Below are 25,016 nucleotides of genomic sequence, written 5' to 3'. Positions count from 1 at the left end.
TGCTTAATGCTCCCTCCACCCACATTGTCTGTATCTTTAAGATCTGGTTGGCCGTAGGGATTCGCATTCTAATCAGTATTCTGTAACTTGATTTTGTGTCTGTGCCCTGTTTGAGAGCACATTTCCACTCCATCTGACGAAGGAGCAGCGCTCCGAAAGCTAATGGTATTTGTTACCAAATAAACCTGTTGGACTTTAACCTGGTGTTGTTAAAACTCTTACAATAAATGCTGGCCAGCCAGCGACACCATGTCCCACGAATGAATAAAAATAAGGTAGAGCTAAGTTCAACTAAGTGGCCTGCTGAGCTATTTCAGAGGGAAGCTAAGAGCTGTGGCTCTGGAGTCACATGTCGATCAGACCAGGTAAGGATGGCAGATTTCCTTCCCTAAAGGACATTAGTGAACCAGATGGGTTGCCACCACAATCAATGATAGTTTGACAATCACCATTACTGAGACTAGCTTTTTTATTCTCGATGTAGTTTAATTAAATTTAAATTAATTTTCATTTTAAATTAAATTACCCAACTGGATTGGTTGGATTTGAATTTGTGCCTGAAGGTCATTAGTGCAGGTTTCCTGATTATCTCCTCAATAACACGACACTCTGCCCCTGTGCTCAGTCTATGCGGGAGTGAGGAATGACAGTATTCTGCTGCATTAGGTGGGTGTGACCATCCATTGGCATTCGAAGGATTGGGTTGTAAACTATTTGACCTGACACTCCCCGAGCAATCACTTTCATTCCAAAGAAGGTCAGATATTATCCGGGTTAATTTCCTGAATATATAATACTCCTCTCCCACCACATTTAAATATCATTTGAATGTGGTAGCACAGAAGGTGGCCATTGGGCTCACCTTGGGCGGACGTTTCCAGTCAGTCCCGGCCGCCACGGGAATCGTAGCAGGTGGGACATGGACCATTCAAAGATCCGTTGACTCGGGCGGGATTTTCCAGCTTTGGGGCGAGCGTGGCTGGAAAATCCCACCTCTTGCCTCTGCTGACTCTTTGAAAGGGCTATTCAATTAGTCCCATTCTCCCTGATCATTCGCTATAGCCCTGCAACTTTTTCCTGTTCAAGGGTTTATCCAATTCCCAGTTGAAAGTTACTGTTGTATCTGCTTCCACCAGCCTCAGGCAGCGTGTTCCAGCTCACAACAGCTCATTGAAGCAAATCTTTTCTCCTCATCTCCCTCTCTGGCTCTCTTACCATAGAACCATAGACAATTACAGCTCAGAAACAGGCCTTTTGGCCCTTCTTGTCTGTGCCGAACCATTTTATGCCTAGTCCCACTGACCTGCACTTGGACCATATCCCTCCACACCCCTCTCATCCATGAACCCGTCCAAGTTTTTCTTAAATGTTAAAAGTGACCCCGCATTTACCACTTTATCTGGCAGCTCATTCCACACTCCCACCACTCTCTGCGTGAAGAAGCCCCCCCTAATATTCCCTTTAAACTTTTCTCCTTTCACCCTTAACCCATGCCCTCTGGTTTTTTTCTCCCCTAGCCTCAGCGGAAAAAGCCTGCTTGCATTCACTCTATCTATACCCTTCAAAATCTTATACACCTCTATCAAATCTCCCCTCAATCTTCTACACTCCAGGGAATAAAGTCCCAACCTATTCAATCTCTCTCTGTAACTCAGCTTCTCAAGTCCCGGCAACATCCTTGTGAACCTTCCCTGCACTCTTTCAATCTTATTTACATCCTTCCTGTAACTAGGTGACCAAAACTGTACACAATACTCCAAATTCGGCCTCACCAATGTCTTATATAACCTTACCATAACACTCCAACTTTTATACTCGATACTCCGATTTATAAAGGCCAATGTACCAAAGGCACTCTTTACGACCCTATCCACCTGTGACGTCACTTTTAGGGAATTCTGTACCTGTATTCCCAGATCCCTCTGTTCAACTGCACTCTTCAGAGTCCTACCATTTACCCTGTACGTTCTACTTTGATTTGTCCTTCTAAAGTGCAATATCTCACACTTGTCTGCGTTAAATTCCATTTGCCATTTTTCAGCCCATTTTTCTAGTTGGTCCAAATCCCTCTGCAAGCTTTGAAAACCTTCCTCACTGTCCACTACACCTCCAATCTTTGTATCATCAGCAAACTTGCTGATCCAATTGACCACATTATCATCCAGATCATTGATATAGATGACAAACAACAATGGACCCAACACCGATCCCTGCGGCACACCACTAGTCACAGGCCTCCACTCAGAGAAGCAATCCTCCACAACCACTCTCTGGCTTCTTCCATTGAGCCAGTGTCTTATCCAATTTACTACCTCCCCATGTATACCTAGCGACTGAACCTTCCTAACTAACCTCCCATGAGGGACCTTGTGAAAGGCCTTGCTGAAATCCAGGTAGACAACATCCACCGCCTTCCTTTCATCCACTTTTCTGGTAACCTCCTCGAAAAACTCTAATAGATTGGTCAAACATGACCTACCACGCACAAAGCCATGTTGACTCTCCCTAATAAGTCCCTGTCTATCCAAATGTTTGTAGATCCTATCCCGTATCACACCTTCCAATAACTTGCCCACCACCGACGTCAAACTTACTGGCCGATAATTTCCCGGATTTCTTTTGGAACCTTTTTTAAACAACGGAACAACATGAGCCACCCTCCAATCATCCGGCACCTCCCCCGTGAATACTGACATTTTAAACATGTTTGCCAGGGCCCCTGCAAGTTCAACACTAGCTTCCCTCAAGGTCCGTGGGAATACCCTGTCCGGTCCTGGGGATTTATCCACTCTGATTTGCCTCAAGACAGCGAGCACCTCCTCCCCTTTAATCTGTAACGGTTCCATGGCCTCCCTACCAGTTTGCCCTATTTCCGTAGACTCCATGCCCATTTCCTCAGTAAATACGGATGCAAAAAAACCATTTAGTATCTCCCCCATCTCTTTTGGTTCCATACACAGTCTACCACTCTGGTCTTCAAGAGGACCAATTTTATCCCTCACTATCCTTTTGCTCCTAACATACCTATAGAAGCTCTTTGGATTTTCCTTCACTCTGTCTGCCAAAGCAACCTCATGTCTTCTTTTAGCCCTCCTGATTTCCCTCTTAAGTAGCTTCTTGCACTTTTTATACTCCTCGAGCATCTGATGTGTTCCTTGCTGCCTGTACACCGTTAATGATCCCTTCCATCACTTTACTGTTCACAAATTTATCTATTCTTGCCTTAAAAACATTCAATGAGGTACCAAGTTTCTTAAATCTGAATCTTCTGCTTATTGACCCTCTTGTCACTGGAAACAGTTTCTCCTTGTATGGTCTTATGAAAACCCATCTGAACCTCTCGATGAAATCTCCCCTTAATCTTTTCTGCTCTCTAGAGAACAATCCCAGCTCTATAATCCCTGCACATAACTGAAGTCTCTCAAACCTGCACTGTTCTGATCAATCTCATCTGCATCCTATCTAATGTCTTGACGGTTATTTAAAAATACCCATCATCTTCTGGTGGGTACGGTTGGTGAATGCAGAGCCCAGGACGGTACGGAGTCATACAGACCAGAAAGATCACAGGGACCATCAGCATCCTGCTCTGAAGGAATAGAGCTGGGGGTAGTAGTTTGCAGGACTACAACTAGAGAGGGAGGAGGGTTCTAAAAAAACATATTCATCAGATGTGGGCTTCGCTGACTAGGTCTTCCATAATTGCCCTTGAGAAGGTGGTGGTGAGCTGCCTTCTTCAGCCGCTGCAGTCCCTGTGGTGTAGGTATATCCACAGTGCTGTTAGGGAGGAAGTGCCATTTTGACCTGACGACGATGTAGGAACAGTGATACATTTCCAATTCAGGATGGTGAGTGACTTGGAGGGGAACTTCAAGGTGGTGGCGTTCCCATGTATCTGCTGCCCTTGTCCTACTAGATGAAAGTGGTTGTGGGTTTGAAAGGTGTTGACTAAGGATCTTTGGTGAATTTCTGTAGTGCATCTTGTAGATAGTACACACTGCTGCTACTGAGCGTCGGTGGTGGAGGGAGGGGATGTTTGTGGATGTGGTGCCAATCAAGCAGGCGGCTTTGTCCTGGATGGTGTCAAGCTTCTTGAGTGTTGTTGGAGCTGCACCCATCCAGGCAAGTGGAGAGTGTTCCATCACACTCCTGACTTGTACCTAGTTGATGGTGGATAGGCTTTGAGGAGTCAGGAGATGAAGTTACTCACTGCAGAACTCCCAGCCTCTTGTAGCCACAGTAGAACATAGAACAGCTACAGCACAAACAGGCCCTTCGGCCTACAAGTTGTGCCAAACATGTACCTACTAGGCTTACCTATAACCCTCTATCTTACTAACTTCCATGAACTTATCCAAAAGTCTTTAAAAGACCCTATCGAATCCGCCTCCACCACCACTACCGGCAGCCGATTCCATGCACCCACCACCCTCTGAGTGAAAAACCTACTCCTAACTTCTCCTCTGTACCTACTCCCCAGCACCCTAAACCCTAAACAGTATTCATATGGCTAGTCCAGTTCAGTTTCTGGTCAATGGTAACCCCCAGGATGTTAATCGTGGGGACTCAGTGTGAGTAATGCCATTGTATGTCATGGGCTGATGGTTGGATTCTCTCTTGTTGAAGATGATCATTCGTGGCATTTGTGTGGCATGAATGTTCCTTGCCACTTGTCAGCCCAAGCCTGGATCTGGACAGCATCCTGGACACAAACTGCTTCAGTATCTGAGGAGTCACGAAAAGAGTTAAACAATGAACCTTTGACCTTATGATAGAAGGAAGGTCATTGATGAAACAGCTGAAGGTGGTTGGGCCCAGGACACTCCGCTGAGGAACTCCTGTGGTAATGTCATGGGACTAAAATGATTGATCTCCAACTATCACAATCATCTTTCTTTGCGCCAAGTATGACTCAAACCAGCGGAGAGATTTCCCCGATTCCCATTGACTTCAGTTTCGCTCGGGCTCCTTGATGCTGCACTCAGTCACATGCTGCCTTGATGTCAAGGGCTGTCAATCTCACCTCACTTCTGGAGTTCAGCTCTTTTGTCCATGTTTAAACCAAGGCTGCAGTGACGTCAGGAGCTGAGGGATCCCAAACTGAGTGTCAGTGAACAAGTTATTCATAGAACAATCATAGAATCCCTACAGTGCAGAAGGAGGCCATTCGGCCCATCGAGTCTGTACCGACCACAATCCCGCCCAGCCCCTATCCCGTTGTTACCCTGCTAGCCCCCCTGACACTAAGTGGCAATTTAGCATGTCCAATCAACCTAACCTGCACATCTATTGTGTAGCAACTGCCGTTAGATAAGCACCGTTAATGATCCCTTCCATCACTTTTTACTGTTCACAAATTTATCTATTCTTGCCTTAAAAACATTCAATGAGGTAGCCTCAACTGCTTCACTTAACAAGGTTATGTTGCAGCTGTATAAGGTGCTGGTGAGGCCACACCTGGAGTAGTGTGTACAGTTTTGGTCTCCTTATTTGAGAAAGGATATACTGGCACTGGAGGGGATGCAGAGGAGATTCACTAGGTTGATTCCGGAGTTGAGAGAGTTGGCTTATGAGGAGAGACTGAGTAGACTGGGGCTATACTCATTAGAATTCAGAAGAATGAGGGGAGATCTTATAGAAACATATAAGATTATGAAGGGAATAGATAAGATAGAAGCAGGGAAGTTGTTTCCACTGCCAGGTGAAACTAGAACTAGGAGGCATGGCTTCAAAATAAGGGGAAGCAGATTTAGGACTGAGTTGAGGATAGGGAAGCCAGATGTCCGGCTTTAGGCCGGACAGTCCGCTTTTGAGCACTCTGTCCTCCGTCCGGCGCCACCTCAAGCCGGACGTTAATTTGTCCTCCTTTTTTGGGTCACAATGCCCGGGTACTGATTGACGGCAGCACCGGGCCAATAGGAAGAGGAGTGGGACTGCCAGTCGGATCGAATGAGGGAAGGTGGAGCTGTGCAGTGCGAGTCATGGGGAGGCAGATCAGGGTTTATCTCTCGTATTGACAAGCGGTAAGAGAAAAATGGCGGAGATCAGGGAGCGATGAATCTGGAGGGTGATGAGGAAGGCTTTATAAGCATGTTGTACAAGCCCAAACCCCGAAAAAGAGTTTCCCGATGTCATGTTTGCACCGAGCCAGGCCATAGCTCCAATGTTCAGCTCCGCATTAACGGCCGCCATCTTAATTGGATGCGACATGCAGTGGTGCGCACGTGCAGTGGCCATCTTTTGAGGGGCCATGTGCAGCAGTGCGCACGGGCGGCTGCCGTCTTTGTCCTCCTTTTTGGAAATGGCCACCTTAGTTGAGGAGGAACGTCTTCACACAAAGGGTTGTGAATCTGTGGAATTCCCTGCCCAGTGAAGCAGTTGAGGCTACCTCATTGAATGTTTTTAAGGCAAGGATAGATACATTTTTGAACAGTAAAGGAATTAAGGGTTATGGTGAGCGGGAGGGTAAGTGGAGCTGAGTCCACAAAAAGATCAGCCATGATCTTATTGAATGGCGGAGCAGGCTCGAGGGGCCAGATGGCCTCCTCCTGCTCCTAGTTCTTATGTTCACTGATGATTTAAGGTAGATTGATGGACAGTATTGGCCAGGTTGGAATTTTCCTGTTTTTAGTGTACAGGACATACTAGGCAATTCTTCACTTTGCTGGGTAGGAAGATGCCAATGTTGTAACTGTTCTGGAACAGCTTGGCTAGGGGCACAGCAAATTCTGGAGCACAAGTCTTCAGTACTATTAGCGGAATATTATCAGAGCCCATTGCCTTTGCAGTATCCAGTGCCTCCAGCCTTTTCCTGACATCGCGTGGTGTGAATCGAATTAGCTGAAGACTGGCACCTGTGATGCTGGGGACCTCTGGAGGAGGCCGAGGTGGATCATCCACTCGGCACTTCTGGCTGAAGATTGCTGCAAATGTTTCAGCCTTACCTTTTGCATTGATGTGCTGGGCTCCTCCATCACTGAGGATGGGGATATTTGTGGAGCCTCCTCCTCCAGTGAGTTGTTTAATTGTCCACCACCATTCACAGCTGATGTGGCAGGACTGCAGAGTTTAGAGTTCCATTTGTTGTGGAATCAGTTAGCTCTCTCTGTTGTTTGCTGCTTATGCTGTTTGGCATGCAAAGTAGTCCTGTGTTGTACCTTCACCAGTAAGAAGTCTCACAACACCAGGTTAAAGTCCAACAGATTTATTTGGAATCACGAGCTTTCGGAGCGCTGCTCCTTCACCCCACCTGGTGAAAGAGTCACTCATCAGATGAATGTTGTGTGAGATGTTGTGAGACTTCTTACTGTGCCCACCCTATCCATCACTGGCATCTCCACCTCATAGCTTCACCAGGTTGACACCTCATTTTTAGGTATGCATGGTGTTGTTCCTGGCATGCCCTCCTGCACTCTCCATTGAGTGAAAAACGTCATTCACATGACCGCTGGTACAAAGTGCCAATGTGTTGTCTTTAAACGAGGGCAGGTGATGCTCCCTATTTGAAGAGGTGCGGCCAGTTAGGACTGACTCAGCTCACCTGAGAACAATTTAGGTGAGGCATCATTAGACTGAGAACCCAAAATAAATCAGGAATGTCAATCTGAAAAACAGTAAAAACGAGGACTTGTTTTATCGACAGAAAATCCAAAATATGGAAAAGCTGAAATATACCTTGGAAAAGTAATACATTTAGGGAAATTTGTAAATATATCTGTGGAAAGAAATTATTTGGGAAATTATTGCATCAAAGAAAATTGATTAAATCTTTTTTTTGAAATAAAGAAAGGCATAGGCTGGATGTTTTTAAAAAATGTCAGTGGTATCAACAGTGTCTAAATTTCAGAAATAGTTGTTAAAAGCCTTTGGGGTGTTGGAGGTCAGGAACGGCACTATGTAAATCCTGCAAATTGAACTAATCTGCAACGAAAATCAAGGATGTTGGAAATGTTCAGCAGGTGGATAGATTATTATTGTATAAATGTAAGTCTTTCCCAAGGGGGAATGCAATGAAGGTTCACCAGACTGGTTCTTGGGAGGGGAGTTGTTCTATGAGGAAGGATCGAGTAGAGTCATAGAGGTTTACAGCATGGAAACAGGCCCTTCGGCCCAACTTGTCCATGCTGCCCTTTTAATAGACCTATATTCTCTAAAGTTCTGAGGAATGGCAGTGATCTAATTGAAACGTATAACATTTGTAAGGGGCTTGGCAGGATACATGCTGAGAAAATGGTTCCCCTGGCTGGGGAATCTAGAACACAGAGCCTCAGAACAGGATGGGTCATATGAATGTACAAAATAGGAGCAGGAGTAGAACACTCAGCCCCTTGAGCCTGCTCCGTCATTTAAAAAGATCATGGTTAGGCAGCACGGCGGCACAGTGGTTAGCACTGCTGCCTCACAGCGCCAGGGACCCGGGTTCAATTCCAGCCTCGGGTCACTGTCTGTGTGGAGTTTGCACGTACTCCCCATGTCTGTGTTGGTTTCCTCCGGGTGCTCCAGTTTCCTCCCACAGTCCAAAGGTGTGCGGGTTACGTTGATTGGCCATGCTAAATTGACCCTATTGTCAGGGGGAGTAGCAGGGTAAATATGTGGGGTTACGGGAATAGGGCTTGGGTGGGAGTTTGGTCGGTGCAGACTCGATGGGCCGAATGACCTCCTTCTGCACTGTAGCGATTCTATGGTTGATCTGATTGTAAGCTCCTGCCTATCCCCGATAACCTTTGACCCCCCCCTTTGATCCATCTCTGCCTTAAAACATTCAGACCTCTGCTTCTTACTACCATTTGAGGAAGAGAGTTGCAAAGACTCAACCCAGCGAGAGCAAAAAACTCTCCTCACCTCTGTTTTAAGTGGGCGAACCCTTATTTTACCTTGACGAGCTTTGTCAGAATTTTATATGTTTCAGTAAGGCCACCTCTCTTTCTTCTGAACTCCAGTGAGTATGGGTTCAACCTGTTTGACCTTAGGGTTGCAGCTGTGGTTATATATATTCCTGGCGGTTTATCACATACTTGCCCCTCAAGGCCAACCCGTCCATCTTTGTGACGCACTGCCTTCCGACAGCAATTGGGAAAACAAAAAGACTCATTACCCAACTGGATGAAGCTTGACTGTCCACCTTTCCTCCATTTTCAATATTTTAAAATCTGGTAAAGAGAAGAATGTTCAAAGAAAAGACACAATGATTTTTTTTAATGTCCTTTTTTGGTTTTTTCTCCAGCGTTGCACACAGCTGTGTCCTGGAGATTTATCTGGAGATTCCAGGCCAATGTTGGAGGGTTAGCAACCCCACTGACCTTTCCTTCTCGGGTGGTCTCTTCATCCCAGGAATCAGCCCAGTGAACCTTCTCTGAACTGCTTCCAATGCATGTATGCCCCTCCTTACATAAGGTGACCAAATCTGTACTCAGCACTCTCGGTGTTGTTTCATCAATGCACAGTACAGGTGCAATGGGTGGCACGGTGGCTCTGTGGTTAGCACTGTTGCCTCACAGTGTCAGGGACTCGGGTTCAATTCCAGCCTCAGGTGACTGTGTGGAATTTGCAGATTCTCCCCGTGTCTGCGTGGGTTTCCTCCAGGTGCTCCGGTTTCCTCCCACACTCCAAAGACGTTTGGGTTAGATGGATTGGCCATGCTAAATTGTCCCTTAGTGTCAGAGGGAATAGTAGGGCTATGGTGTTAGGGCCTGTGTGGGATTATTGTCAGTGCAGGCTCAATGGGCGAAATGGCCTCCTTCTGCACTGTAGGGATTCTATGATTCTAGGTACACCAAGACTTCCCTACTTTTGTACTCCATTCTTGCCTTGGTAAGGTTCCGCTCCTTGGTCCCATTGGAGAATTTTAACAGGTGGTGCACATTGTGATAGAGGATCAGCCGTGATCGTATTGAATGGCGCAGCAGGCTTGAAGGGCTGAATGGTCTACTCCTGCACCTGGGTTTAGTTGACGGCAGCAGTAATTAAATAGATCAGCAGCTTTTCCTTAAATGAATCCTATGAGTTCTGCATTGTTTGATTTATTGTCACATGTATTAGTATACAGTGAAAAATATTGTTTCTTGCGCACTATACAAAGCATAGTTCATAGAGAAGGAAACGAGAGAGTGAAGAATGTAGTGTTACAGTCATAGCTAGGGTGCAGAGAAAGATCAACTTAATATAAGGTAGGTCCATTCTAAAGTCTGATGGCAGCAGGGGAGAAGCTGTTCTTGGGTCGGTTGGTATGTGACCTCAGACTTTTGTATCTTTTTCCCGAGGAAGAAGGTGGAAGAGAGAATTTCCGGGGTGCGTGGGGTCCTTAATTATGTTGGTTGCTTTTCCAAGGCAGTGGGAGGCGTAGATAGTGTCAATGGATGGGAGGCTGGTTTGCGTGATGGACTGGGCTTCGTTCACGGCCCTTTATGGATTCCATTTGCCTTCTCAATTACTTGCTGTAATGTACTTGGGGAGGCGATGGCCTAGTGGTATTATCACTAGACTATTAATCCAGAAACTCAGCTAATGTTCTGGGGAACCCGAGTTCGAATCCCACCACGGCAGATGGTGGAATTTGAGTTCAATAAAAAATATCTGGAATTAAGAATCTACTGATGACCATGAAACCATTGTCGATTGTTGGAAAAACTCATCTGGTTCACTAATGTCCTTCAGGGACGGAAATTTACCTTCCTTACCTGGTCTGGCCTGCATGTGACTCCAGACCCACAGCAATGTGTTTGACTCTCAACTGTCTTCCCAAATAAGAAGTCTCAACGCCAGGTTAAAGTCCAACAGGTTTATTTGGTATCACGAGCTTTTGGAGTGATGCTCCTTCATCAGGTGAGTTCGAAAGCTTATGATGCCAAATAAACCTGTTGGACTTTAACCTGGTGTTGTGAGACTTCTTACTGTGCTTACCCCAGTCCAACGCCGGCATCTCCACATCAATGGCAAATGGGGAGGGGTAATGCATTTTTTTTTGTTTATATCCAATTTAATCCAATCAAAGTCCAATTCAAAGTCTCAACAAGTGAGACATTCCCGATCCAAGCTGACAAGACGCCTCTTCCTGTCCTGGGCTTGATCTACATGATCCAAGCTGATTGGAGCAGGCATTACACCTCCTCCAAGGCTTGATCTCATTTGCATCTTAGCCAAAAGGCCGCGATGCCGCTTTAAAAAATTGCTTCAAATGAAATCTCAGCGTAACCTCATGACTTCAACCAGTTCCAGGACAGCAAAACGATACTTCATAGAAACCCTACAGTGCAGAAAGAGGCCATTTGGCCCATTGAGTCTGCACTGAACACAATCCCACCCAGGCCCTACCCCCATATCCCTACTCATTTACCCACTAATCCCTCTAATCTACGCATCTCAGGACACTAAGGGACAATTTTAGCATGGCCAATCAACCTAACCTGCACATCTTTGGACTGTGGGAGGAAACCGGGGCACCCAGAGGAAACCCACGCAGACACGAGGAGAATGTGCAAACTCCACACAGACAGTGACCCAAGCCGGGAATCGAACCCAGGTCCCTGGAGCTGTGAAGCAGCAGTGCTAACCACTACGCCACCATGCTGCCCAAAAACTTGATCATGAGCAATACATTTTTTTTTACTTTTCCAATTCAATCAAATCAAGTCCAATTCAGAGTCTCAACAAGTTGAGACATTTCAAATCCAAGCTGACAAGACAGGGCCTCCACTCCTGTCTTGGGCCTGATCTACATGAGCCAAGCTGATTGGAGTAGGTGCAGACTCACCTCCTCCAAGGTTTGATCTCATTTGCATCTTAGCCAAAAGGCCGAGATGCCGCTTTTAAAAATTGCTTCAAATGAAGCTTAAATGTAACCTAATGACCTCAACCCAAGTGCAGCCTGTCCATACTACACTTGATCTTAGCCAAAAGGCCAAGAACCAATACATATTTTTTTTTGTACTTTTCCAATTTAATCAAATCAAGTCCAATTCAGAGTCTCAACAAGTTGAGACATTTCCGATCCAAGCTGACAAGACAGGGCCTACATTCCTGTCTTCGGCCTGATCTACATGGGCCAAGCTGATTGGAGGAGGGGGAGGTTCCTCCTCCAAGGCTTGATCTCATTTGCATCTTAGCCAAAAGGCCGAGATGCCGCTTTTAAAAATTGCTTCATATGAAAATGAAGCTTAAATGTAAACTAATGACCTCAACCAAGTGCAGCATCCGATCCATACTACACTTGATCTTAGCCAAAAGGCCGAGAAGCGATACATATTGGCCAACTAGTTACACCAATTCCCCACAAATTGTACAAAAAAAACTTGCATGATGCCTTTCCCTTTAAATCCTGCCTGACACTTCCTGGTGGACTGCCTCTTTAAGTGCTGGAGGTGATGGAATGTTGTGATATGCAGATTGTATGCAAATGAGAGGCGGTTCCCAGAATCCCGCGGGGCGGCTGAGGGAGGCGCGGAGCAGCTCCGGGAGCAGCGGCCGGAGCGAGAGAGTGAGGGGGGAGAGAGCCCCACTCAGCTTCCCCAGGCCTCAGCACGCAGCCCGCCCAGGTAAGGCGCAGGGAAAAGGGCGGCGCCGGCTGTCCGCTCGGGGTCCGGCCTTCGGGCTTTAGGCCGCCGGCCCGGGGTGGAGGAGGAGGAGGAGGAGAGTGGGCAGCGTCCCAGAGCGCCGACTGCCCCTTCAACCGGGACATTTGGTTCCGCTTCAAGGGCGGTGGGCGCAACTCTGTTTGAGGTCCCCCCAGTATGCAGGGGCAGCTTTGTGTGTCTGTGATTAACTCCTAGGGAATGGGGGAGCCTTACGAGCTGTGGCCAGGGGGAAACATTCACAAACACCCACAGAAAGAACCTGCCTGCATTTATATATCACCTTTCACAACCTCAGGATGTCCCAGTGGGTTCTACTGAGTCAACAAGTGATGCATTTTGGTCCCTTCTCCGGAAGCCTGTACATAAAAAGCAACACCCCAACTTAGTGTTGCACACTGCTGCCTCACAGTGCCAGGGACCCGGGTTCAATTCCTGGCTTGTGGAGTCCGCACGTTATTCCTGTGTCTGCGTGGGTTTCGTCCGAGTGCTCTGGTTTCCTCCCACCGTCCGAAAGATGTGCTGGTTAGGTGCATTGGCCATGCTAAATTCTCCCTTGCAAGAGTGTACCCGAGTAGGCGCCGAATGTGCTGACTAGGGGATTTTCACAGTAACTTCATTGCAGTGTTAATGTAAGCCTACTTGTGACTCATAAACAAACTTTAAAATCCTTTAGTGTCCGGGAGACTAGCAGGGTCTCCCTGGGGCGGCACGGTAGCACAGTGGTTAGCACTGCTGCTTCACAGCTCCAGGGTCCCGGGTTCGATTCCCAGCTCGGGTCACTGTCTGTGTGGAGTTTGCACATTCTCCTCGTGTTTGCGTGGGTTTCCTCCGGGTGCTCCGGTTTCCTCCCACAGTCCAAAGATGTGCGGGTTAGGTTGATTGGCCAGGTTAAAAATTGCCCCTTAGAGTCCTGAGATGCGTAGGTTAGCGGGATTAGCGGGTAAAATATGTGGGGGTAGGGCCTGGGTGGGATTGTGGTTGGTGCAGACTCGATGGGCCGAATGGCCTCCTTCTGCACTGTAGGGTTTCTATGGTTTCTATGAATCAATTCATTGGGTTACAGGGAATGGGCCTGGGTGGGATTGTTGTTGGTGCAGGCTCGATAGGCCAAATGGGCTCCTTCTACATTGTAGGGAGTCTATGACTTCAGGCAATTACTGAGGGACTGCTGTGGTGCCAGAGGTGCTATTTTTCAAGTCAAGCATCAAATTAAGGCCATGACTTGTCCCCTCTGGTTGCTGTGATGACTCCCTATTTTGAAGAAGCAGGCTGTACCCCCAGTCTGCTGGGACTATATTTAATCCTTAGTCATCATCGTCAGAACAGATGATCTAGTCGGGATGGCACGGTAGCACAGTGGTTAGCACTGCTGCTTCACAGCTCCAGGGTCCCGGGTTCGATTCCCGGCTCGGGTCACTGTCTGTGTGGAGTTTGCACATTCTCCTCGTGTCTGCGTGGGTTTCCTCTGGGTGCTCCGGTTTCCTCCCACAGTCCAAAGATGTGCGGGTTAGGTTGATTGGCCAGGTTAAAAATTTCCCCTTTGAGTCCTGAGATGCGTAGGTTAGCGGGTAAAATATGTGGGGGTAGGGCCTGGGTGGGATTGTGGTCGGTGCAGACTCGATGGGCCGAATGGCCTCCTGCACTGTAGGGTTTCTATGATTCTAGTCCATTATCACATTGCTGTTTGTTTGAGATAAGTGTGTAAATTATTTGTTAGTTTATTCTTTCGTGGGGTGTGGTTGTGTCTGGCAATGCCAGCATTTCTATTGCCTGTCCTTCATAAGGTGGTGCTTGGCTGCTGCCTTGAAGTGCTGTAGTCCCTGAGGTGTAGGTACATCCACAATACTGTTTTTTTAATACTTTTCCAATTCAATCAAATCAAGTCCAATTCAGAGTCTCAACAAGTTGAGACCTTTCCGATCCAGGCTGACAAGACAGGGTCTGCAACCCCTGTCTTGGGCCTGATCTACATGAGCCAAGCTGATTGGAGTAGGCGGAGGTCTTCCTCCTCCAAGGCTTGATCTCATTTGCATCTTAGCCAAAAGGCCGAGATGCCGCTTTTAAAAATTGCTTCATACGAAAATGAAGCTTAAATGTAACCTAATGACCTCAACCAAGTGCAGCATCTGCATAGCTACACTTGATCTTAGCCAAAAGGCCGAGAATACTGTTGGGGAGGGAGTTCCAAGATTTTGCCTGTGACAGTGAAGGAACAAGAACAGCTCCAAGTCAGCCTGTGGCTTGGAGGGAACTTGCAGGTGGTGGTGGTCCCTTACATGTGCTGCCTTTATCCTTCTAGCTGGTTGAGGGTTTGGAAGGTGTTGCATCTTGTAGGTGCTATGCACTGCTGCCAATGTGTGACAGAGGGAGTGGATATTGGAGGTAATGTGTGTGATGCAAATCAAATGGGCTCCTTTGTCCTGGATGGTGTTGAGCCTCTAAATGGAAGAATCATCAGGGCCAAATAAAATGTACTGTCGGCTGTTGAAAGAAGCCAGGGAGGAAATTGCAGAGGGTCTGACCGTCACTTTTCCAATCTTTACTGGATACAAGTGTGGTGCCGGAGGATTGGAGTCTGCTAATGCTGTACCTTTGTTTAAACAAAGGAGTGAGGGATTGACTGAATAATTACAGGCCAGTCAGCCTGACCTCAGTAGTGGTCAAATTATTGAAGTCAATTCTGAGGGAGGGACAGTGTAAACTATCACTTAAGAAGACATGGATTAATCAAGGATAGTCAGCATGGATTTGTTCAGGGAATGACTAATTTGATTGAATGTTTTGAGAAAGTAACGAGGAGAATTGATGAGGGTAGTGCAGTCGATGTGGTCTGCATGGACTTTAGCAAGGCTTTTGACAAGGTCGTACATGTCAGACTGGTTTAAATAAAATTCGATGGGATCCAAGGGAACGTAGTAAGCTCGATACAAAAGGAATTGTTGATGGGTGTTTTTATGACTGGAAGGTTGTTTCCAGTGGGGTTCCACAGGGCTCGTTACTGGGTCCCCAGCTTTTTGTGGTATAAATGATTTGGATGTAAATGTAGGAGGAATGATCAAGAAATTTGAAGATGACTCGATAACAAAATTTGCTGTCGATTGGAGGAAGATATCAAAGTGGGAAATGGAAATCAACCCAGAGATTGAGAGGTGATTCATTTCAGGAGGTTAAGCAAGGCGAAGGATTGCTCAATAGATGTGAAGTTAGTGGAATGTGCAGCGGAAGTGAGAGAGCTTGGGGTGAATGTCCACAGATCCCTGAAGGTAGCAGGGCAAATTGATAAAGTGGTTAAAGGGCAAATGGAATCTATTCATTTATTAGCTGAAGCATGGAATGTAAGAGCAGGGAAGTTATGCTGAAATTACGTAAATTAGTTAGGCCACAATTACAGTTTGCAGTTCTTGTCAGGTCATTACAGAAAGGATGTAATTGCATTAGAGAGGGTGCAGAGGAGATTTACAAAGATGTTTCCACCCAGGACTGGAAAATTGCAGCGTTGAGGAAAGATTGGATAGGCTGGGACCATTTTTCTTGGAACAGAGGAGGCTGAAGAGAGATTTGATTGGAGATGTGCAAAATTGTGAAGGGCCTGGACAGAGTGGATGGGAAGGGCCTATTTACTTTAGCTGACTGGTCAGTGACGGGGGGTGGGGAGGCGGGGGGGGGGGGGGGGGGTGGAATGTGAGGGCAGGGCAAAGTGATTGGTAGAAAGATGAGAGGAGAGATGAGGTAGAATGTTTTCCCTCAGGGTTGTGAGGGTCTTGAACGCATTGCATGAAAACCCTCAACTCATTTAAAAGGTGTCTGGATAGGCAGCTCAAGTGCCGTAACCTGCAGGGTTATGGACCAAACGCTGGACAGTGGTATTAGGCTGGGTGGCTTGTTTTTCAGCTGTCGCAGACATGATGGGCCAAGTGGCATCTTTCTGTGCTGTAAACTTTCCATGATTTTGTGATTCCTGATTGCTTTTGAATGCATTCATCTGGACAAGTGGTGGGTATTCCATTACACGCCTGACTTGTGCCTTATTGATTGTAATCATAAAATCCCTACAATACAGAAGGAGTCTACATCGACTAGTATATTATCCTGGTCCCCTCTCCTGCCCTATTCCCATAACCCCGCATATTTACCAGGGCTAATCCATCTAACCTACACATCTTGGGACACTAAGGGGCAATTTAGCATGGCCAATCCACCCAGCGTGTGCATCTTTGAACTGTGTGAGGAAACCAGAGGTGGCTAGGATGTGAATTACTCGCCACAGAATTTCAAACCTCTGACCTGCTCTGGTAGCCACGGTATTTATATGGCTAGTCCAGTTCAGATTCTGGTTAGTGGTAAACTCCAAAGATGTCAGTGGTGGGGGATTCAGTCTTGGTAATGTCACTGGGTGTCAGGGGGCAATGGTTGGGTCCTCTCCTGTTGGAGATGGTCATTGTCTGGCACTTAGCCCAAACCTGAATGTTGTCCAGGTCTTGATGCATATGGGCATGGATTTCTTCAGTGTCTGAGGAGCCGCGAATGCTGCTGAAGATTGTACAATCATTAGCCAACATCCCTACTTCCATCCTTATGATGGAGGGAAGGTCATTGATGAAGCAGCCGAAGATCTTTGAGCATAGTACACTCCCCTGAGGAACTCCTGCAGTGATGTCCTCGAACTGCGATGATTGACCTTTAACAACCACAGCCATCTTCCTTTGTGTTAGGTATGACTCTAATCGGCAGAGGGTTTTTCCCCTGATTCTTATTGAGTGTTCGGCAAGAGCTCCTGATATCATACTTAGTCAAATGACAGTCACTCTCACCTGGGGAATTGAACTCTTTGTTCATTGTTCTCTCACTGGAACGATGGAGGTCGAGGGGTGACCTGATAGAAGTCTACAAGATTATGAGAGGCATGGACAGAGTGGATAGTCAGAAGCTTTTTCCCAGGGTGGAAGAGTCAATTACTAGGGGGCACAGGTTTAAGGTGCGAGGGGCAAGGAGATGTACGAGGCAGATTTTTTACACAGAGGATGGTGGGTGCCTGGAACTCGTTGCCAGGGCAGATACGATAGTGATTTTTAAGAGGCGTCTTGACAAATACATGAATAGAGGGATATGATCCCTAGAAGGGTAGGGGGTTTTAGTTAAGTCGGGTAGCATGGTCGTTGCAGGCTTGGAGGGCCGAAGGGCCTGTTCCTGTGCTGTAATTTTCTTTGTTCTTTGTAAGGCTGTAATGAGGTGAGGGGCTGAGCGGCCCTGATGGAACCCACACTGAGTATCAGTGAGCGGGTTACTGCTGAGTAAGGCTGCTTGTAGTGCTATCGATGCACCTTCCATTACCTTGATGATTGAGAATAGATTGAGGTGGTAATTGGCAGGGTTTGATTTGTCCTGCTTTTCTTAAATGTGACAGGGCAACTTTCCACTAGGCTGGGTAGATGCCAGTGTTGTAGCTGTCCTGGAACAGCTTGGCTGGGGCGCAGCAAGTTCTGTAGCACAAGTCTTCAGGGCTATTGTTGGAGTATTGTCAGGGCTCATTGTCTTTGCAGTATCCAGTGCCTTCAGCCATTTCTTGATATCACTTGCAGTGAATTGAATTGGCTGGAGACTGGTATCTGTGATATTGAGGGGCTGACATGGATCATCCACTCGGCACTTCTGAAGAATTCAACTTGGCTGAAGATTGTTGCATATGCTTCAGTCTTGTCTTCTGCACTGATGTGCTGGGCTCCCCCATCATTGAAGATGAGGATGTTTGTGGAACCTCCTCCAGGGGAGATAATGGTGGTGTGGCAATGTCGCTGTCACTAATAACCCAGAGGCCCAGGGACTCTTGCTCTGGGTGTCCAGGCTCAATATCGCACCATGGCAGCTGGCAGAATTTAAATTCAATTAAGCTGTGGAATTGAAAGCTAGTCTCAGTAATGGTGACTATTACAGCTATTACAGCTATAAAATCTCCTCTGTTTAAAGAAAAACCCATTGGGGTTACTGATGTCCTTTAGGGAAGGAAATCTGCTGTCCTTACCTGGTCTGGCCTTGACAAATCTGTTGCAATTCTTTGAAGATGTAACTAGGAGAGTTGACAAGGGGGAGCCAGGTGATGTGGTATATTTGGACTTTCAGAAAGTGTTTGACAAAGTCCCGCATAAGAGATTATCGTGCAAGATTAAAGCGCATGTATTGTAATGGATAGAAGACTGGAACCTAAAAAGAGGGCAGAGAGGAAACAAAGAGTAGGAATTAATGAGTCCTTTTCAAATTGGCAGGCAGTAACTAGTGGGGTGCCACAGGGATCGGTGCTGGGACCCCCAGCTATTCATAATATATATTAAGGATTTGGACGAATGAACAAAATGTAACACCTCAAAGTTTGCAGATGATACCAAGCTGGGTGGGAGGGTGAACAAAGAACAGCACAGGAAACAGGCCCTTCGGCCCTCCAAGCCTGTGCCGCTCCTTGGTCCAACTAGACCAATCGTTTGTACCCCTCCATTCCCAGGCTGCTCATGAACTGTGACAAGGATGCAGAGATCCTTCAGGATGATCTGAATAGGTTGGGTGAGTGGGCTAATCAATGGCAGATGCAGTATAATTTGGATAAATGTGAAGTTATTCACTTTAGAAGCAAAAACAAGAAGGCAGATTACTACCTGAATGGCTGTAATTGGGAGAGGGGAGTGTGCAGCGGGACCTGGGTGTCCTTGTGCACCAGTCGCTGAAGATAAACATGCAGGTGCAGCAGGTGGTAAAGAAGGCAAATGGTATGTTGGCCTTCATTGTGAGAGGTTTCGAGTACAGGAGCAGGGATGTGTTGCTGCAATTATACAGGGCCTTGGTGAGGCCACACCTAGAGTATTGTGTGCAATTTTGGTCTCCTTTTCTAAGGAAGGATGTTCTTGCTCTCGAAGGAGTGCAGCGAAGGTTTGCCAGGCTGATTGTGGGGATAGCTGGACTGATGTATAAGGAGGGATTGACTGGGTTAGGATTGTTTTCACTGGAGTTCAGACAAATGAGTGGGGGGGGGGGGGAGGAGGAGGTCTCATAGAGACTTATAAAATTCTAACAGGACTAGACAGGGTAGATGCAGGAGGATGTTCCCAGTAGTGGGGGAGTCCAGAACCAGGGGTCACAGTCTGAGGATTCAGGGTAGACCATTTAGGACGGAGATGAGGAGACATTTCTTCACCCAAAGAATGGTGAGTCTGTGGAATTCATTACCACAGGAAGTAGTTGATGCCAAAACATTGAATGTATTCAAGAGGCGGCTAAATATAGCACTTGGGGCGAATGGGATCAAAGGTTATGGGGAGAAAGCAGGATTTGGGTATTGAGTTCGATGCTCAGCCATGATAGTAATGAATGGCGGAGCAGGCTCGAAGGGCCGAATGGTCTCCTCCTGCTCCTATCTTCTATGTTTTCTGTATGTGACTCCAGCCCCACAGCAACATGTTTGACTCTTAATTGCTCCTCTGCTGTAGCCTAGCAAGCCCCTCAGTTCAGTTCAAGGGCAACTCGAGAACAAAAAGAAAAAAAGAGTAACTGCTTCAAAGGGACTTAATTGGCTGAGAAGCATTTTTGAATTGTGAAAGGTGCTATATCAATGCAAGTCTTGTTCTTTTAAAGTGTCTTCGGGGCAAAAAGGCACTTTGGAAGTGCGATCATTGTTGTAATGCACACCAAACTCCCACAAACAGCAAGGTGATGATGGTTAGATGTTGCCAGGACACCAGGGGAAACTCTCCTGTCCTTCAGAATAGTGGTGTGGGATCTTTCACAAATTCCTGAGCGAGTAGTTGGAGCCTTAGGTTAATGTCTCCTCTGAAAGCTCGCACCTCTTAGACAATGCAGCACTCCCACAGCACTGAGCTGGGAGAGTCAACCTAAATGTTTGCGCTCACGTCTCTAAAGTGTGACTGGAGCCCGCGCCTTTCTGATTCAGTAGGAGTGCTACCCACAGGGCCAGCACTGACACATTGCTTTCTGGTACAGTAACAACACCAGTAAGTATGTGTCAGGCGAATGCCTTTCAGGAATTTTTCAACAGCTTGGCAGGATATACAGCTTCTGCACTTTCACCTTTTTCCTGCCTTTTCCTTCAACACGTTTTAATTTTATTCCAGTGATAAGCTGTGATCTGTGAGTATTGTTGTATATCATACACTGACTACAGATCATGTTTAAATATTTTGCCTCCTGAAGTGCTTTGGGATGTTATATGCTAAAGGTGCTATATAAATGCAAGTTATTGGTTACTATACACTGGTTACTCTTGTGTATTGTGCCAGAGGTGAATACATCTGTTGTAATATGTGTTCTGTGTACGTATGTGGATGTTGGGAGGGCAGGATTGATCTTGCGTGTGATGCTCCATAATTAAATAGCAGCAGGTTCTCTTGATCTAGGTTCAGGTATGCTGAATGGTTTGAAGGAAGCAGAGGAGAGCAGTTCTTCCCAGCTTTAATAGGGGTGATAGGGGCTGAGATTCGTGGCTGTCAGCTGGCACTGCTCGAAGGATCTTGGTGCAAAAGAAAAGCAGCTTAAGGGATGAGAGAGGTGCTACTGTTTTAAGAGGCTGAGGAAGATTTAGTTAGACGCAAGGTACAGCTGAAAGGAACAGCATTGATCTGGATCTCGCAAACCTTATAGCTGGCATCCTTCCCATCTGTGTAAGATGATGCAAACTTAAATCAAACCTATTGGGGGTAGGCATAGCTTCAACCTTTGCTGATGGCTGAAGAGACCAGTTTTGAGAGGCAGGTTCTACCCCATGTGCTGGGCTATCTGTGCAGATCACTGAATAGCTGTGCAGCCTGCTGACTGTTTCACTTCCTGAGTGTGGAGGGGAGAGTTTCCAAGTGCAGCTTGCTTCATATCATGTATTCATATCATGTATGTTGTTGCACTGCAGTCTGGGCTAACGAGGGCAGTTGAGAGCACGGATATCACGGCCCGTCTTCCTCTGTAACTGGTACAAACAGCAGGCATCAGAGCCTCCAGAATCTGGACAGAGAAAAGCTTTGACTTGCAAGAACCTTAATACATCTGTCGGAAATTCTTGGCATTTGTATACAAGAATCGTGGAATAGAATCTTAGAATCCCTACAGTGCACAAGGAAGCCATTCGGCCCATCGAGTCTGCACTGACAATCCTACCCAGGCGCTATCCCCACAATACCCCGCTAATCCCCCCAACCTACACATCCTGGGACACTGAGGGGCAATTTAGCATGGCCAATTCATCCAACCAGCACACCTTTGGACTGTGGGAGGAAACTGGAGCACCTGGAGGAAACCTACGCAGACACGGGGAGGATTTGCAAATTCCCCACACACAGTGATCCAAGGCCCGAATTGAACCTGAATGCCTGGTACTGAGAGGTAGGTAATATTTCATAGAATCCATACAGTGCAGAAGGAGGCCATTTGGCCCACCGAGTCTGCACCGACCACAATACCCCCTAATCCCGTAACCCCATGTAGTCACCCTGCTCATCCTCCTGACACTAAGTGGCAATTTAGCATGGCCAATCAACCTAAACCGCACATCTTTGGACTGTGGGAGGAAACCAGAGCACCCGGAGGAAACCCACGCAGACACGGGGAGAACCTGCAAGCTCCACACAGACAGTGACCCAAGCCGGGAATCGAACCCAGGTCCCTGGCACTGAGGCAGCAGGTCTAACTACTGTGCCACCATGCTGCCCTACATGAGATAATATTGCAGTTGGGGTTGAGTGTGGCAGCCATTTTGTTCCCAACAACGTATTAAAACACAGTGAGATAGGAATAACTGGATGAAGCAAGACCAAGGACCGTCTAGTTCTCCTTTCACCATTCTGGTAGCTGCAAGTTGCAATGAAAATGGAGTTGTTGACAATCACACCAGTCAACCAGCCTCCAACAGACCCAAAAGGGAGGCAAGGAACACCTCTCGATGGTGGGAGAGCTTGGGGAACCCAGAGAACCTGTTCCTGCCAAGCCACACTACACTCACCAGTATCTCCAATTCCTCATGTACCGCATCTTAAAATCTTATTTTCTAAATTGGGTGACCAGTTAATCTGCTATTGCTGTTGGTTAAGGGGAAAAATGTTGGCCAAGGCTCTGGGGGGAGGACATCCTGCTGCTCTTCAAATAGCATGACAGGTTCTTTCTCATCCTCCCAAACGTAAGACATGTTTCTAGTTTAATCATTGCTCTGCCTCAACACCAACATTTCCACTCCGCTGCATCTGGAAGGTTTTGCACAGGCTCTTTACAAGCTTAAAGTTTATTAGTGTCACAAGGAGGCTTACATTAACACTGCAATGAAGTTACCGTGAAAATCCCCTAGTCGCCACACTCCAGCACCTGGAAACAGGAGCACCCGGAGGAAACCCATGCAGATACAGGGCGAACGTGCAGACTCCACACAGACAGTGATCCAAGCCGGGAATCGAACCCGGGCCCCTGGTGCTGTGAAGCAGCAGCGCTAACCACTGTGCCACCTATTTGTTGTCCCATTTAAGATGCCAAGCATGCGCAGCTGCACTCTAATTAATTAAAGGAAGCAACAGTGAAATGAATAAACTGCGCATAAATAGAAAAAATCTAGAATGGACATCACACTGAGTATCAACCTGGGTTATGTGTTTAAGTTGTGTGGTGGGACTTGAGCAGGTTCAGTCGTCTAACTTGGAGGCGAGAGTGCTGTCACTGAACTGCCAACAATAACCTCCATTCCAGCTGTGTTTTTACATTTGTAAGTATATAAAAAGAATTGCCTGCGTTGAACTGAAAAGGAAGGCTGCATGTTTTGGAAATCTGAAATATAAATAACAAAATCTGGGAAAACACACAAGTTTAGCATCTGCAGAAGGCACAGACAAGTTCTCATCACGGATGTTAAACGTGACTGTGCGCTTTCAGCCATTCCTGGATTTCCAGCATCTGCAGTGCTTTCTTCAGCTGAAGGCTGCTCCTGCTTCAGGCACCGTGCCCCAAGGGGGCGATGGTGACCAAGGGCTTCCATTAGATTGGTCCATGATTACACTTGGCAAAGTACTGCAGTGCTTTACCATTGCATTCTGCAGTGCGGCTGACCAGGAGAATCTCCTGCTCTTACCGCCTCGGAGATTTACAGGCTGCAAGAAGAGAGAACAAAAGAATGTGCACTGATGGAGAAGAAAAGGGTTGGAGAGGTGAGTACAAATGGGTGACGGGAAGCAGTTGCAAGTACCATGGCTGAAGTTGGGAGCAGAATTTGAAAGTGGAATAGATTAGATCTGTCAGTCACAAGAGGAGGAAGTGAAGAGCTCCACATTGTTGGTTCTGAACACAGTAAGTTTGTAGAAACTTGATGTTTGTGTCGATGTGCGCGATCTTCTTGGAGATCCTCTCCACTTGGAGCCGGCAGTTTGCGGTGTCGATGGTAGTCATGATGTGGAGATGCCGGCGTTGGACTGGGGTGAACACACTAAACTTGTAGAAACTTGATGTCTGTGTCGATATGCGCGATCTTCTTGGAGATCCTCTCCACACTGAACACTGCCAGGGCTGAACTCTGATGGATGATTTTCAGTGGTGAAGGTTGAGACTTGGGGCATGTGGCTGGCACAGATGTGAAGATGGAAGTGATCTCTGTAATGGACAGGTTCTAGCACTTGAAGCTCAGTTCAACAGCTCCTGAAGCAGGAAATGAATGCTTGCTGCAGCGCAAGTACTGCATCCCCTGTCCCTTGGTTGAATAGCTGGGTAGGATTGCTGAGGGTATAGATTGAGATAGCACCTTTTAATGACACATTGGGGAGGTGTTGGTGGAGAACGTAGGATAGAAATAGAATAATCCGTGCGTACTGTACAACTGACTTTTCAGTTGACTTGTAAAAGTGACCTACCCTGCAAACCAGTTTGACTGCTTGATGGACGGATGGGCCAATTTGGCAATTTGCTTTCTAAAACTAGTCCAATCACAAATGTTGAGGTGTGTCTGCACTGTGCCCGCCCATCGCACACCTGTGGTGGACCTGTTTAGACAAGGGAGCCTCCAATCAAAAGCCTAAGCCTGTAGGCCCACTAACAAATGTGGAAGCGTTTATATAGGGTGAGTGAAGGATTCAGTCCTCACCAGACCACAAGCAGCAAACAACCAGGGCTCTGGAACACACTTCCTGGGTGCTCACTACTGCTGGAAATCAGATTATGTTCACCGCTTGAAATAAATGAACTGTTGCTTGGTGAGTACACGCCAAACAAGATTGGTGCAGAGGGCCTTTTAGCAATAATCCTGAGCAGTCTCTCCTATGATATGGGAAACAACTCTGGAATGTAAATAGCAGATGACTCGGGCGATATTTATTGTGGTCATATTTGCTTCTGTGTCTTTCAGGATACAATAATAGTTTGGTTGTTGTGTTTGATGAAGTATGATTAAAATCGCAATTCTTCCTGCGCCCCTTTAAGTAAATGTCATGT

The 25,016-nt window shown here is 46.8% G+C and overlaps 1 protein-coding gene and 1 pseudogene across 1 annotated transcript in view; one reads left to right on the top strand and one right to left on the bottom strand.

Moving 5' to 3' along the window:
- The window catches only part of LOC144479714 (rho guanine nucleotide exchange factor 18-like), a 230,273-nt gene that overhangs the window by 143,227 nt on the left and 62,030 nt on the right, over window positions 1-25,016 (top strand). The gene's annotated exons all lie outside the window — the stretch shown is intronic.
- Window positions 12,126-12,235, bottom strand: LOC144479796 (U2 spliceosomal RNA; annotated as a pseudogene).

The sequence above is a fragment of the Mustelus asterias genome, chromosome 26 (assembly GCF_964213995.1).
Source record: "Mustelus asterias chromosome 26, sMusAst1.hap1.1, whole genome shotgun sequence".
NCBI lineage: Eukaryota > Metazoa > Chordata > Chondrichthyes > Carcharhiniformes > Triakidae > Mustelus > Mustelus asterias.
The sequence above is the reverse complement of the archived record's forward strand: the minus strand, read 5'-3'. Positions and strand labels throughout refer to the sequence as shown.